Here is a 233-nt window from a genome sequence, read left to right as displayed (position 1 = left end):
AATCACCTAAGCAGATATTAACAACCATAGAACTGTCCCTGCAGAGTTCTAGTCTCGAGTACTAGCCTCCAACAGAGATTCTCCCAAATTTAACTCACCAAAAGCAGCCATCAACCTCACTCTACATGATAAATCCAGCGTAACTATATTCTATTCACTAATATACCCGTAAATTATCGCAAATACATTTAGTCCTTAGGAAAAGGAGGGACACGTTGTTCCTCTCTTATTTA

General features: G+C 38.6%; 1 protein-coding gene across 1 annotated transcript in view; it reads right to left on the bottom strand.

Moving 5' to 3' along the window:
• Positions 1–233, bottom strand: part of LOC119591414 (dipeptidase 1-like) — a gene marked incomplete at both ends in the record, with an annotated part of 94,984 nt that overhangs the window by 66,318 nt on the left and 28,433 nt on the right.

Source organism: Penaeus monodon, chromosome 28, assembly GCF_015228065.2.
Source record: "Penaeus monodon isolate SGIC_2016 chromosome 28, NSTDA_Pmon_1, whole genome shotgun sequence".
Taxonomy (NCBI): Eukaryota; Metazoa; Arthropoda; class Malacostraca; order Decapoda; family Penaeidae; genus Penaeus; species Penaeus monodon.
This window is presented reverse-complemented; position numbering and strand designations above follow the sequence as displayed.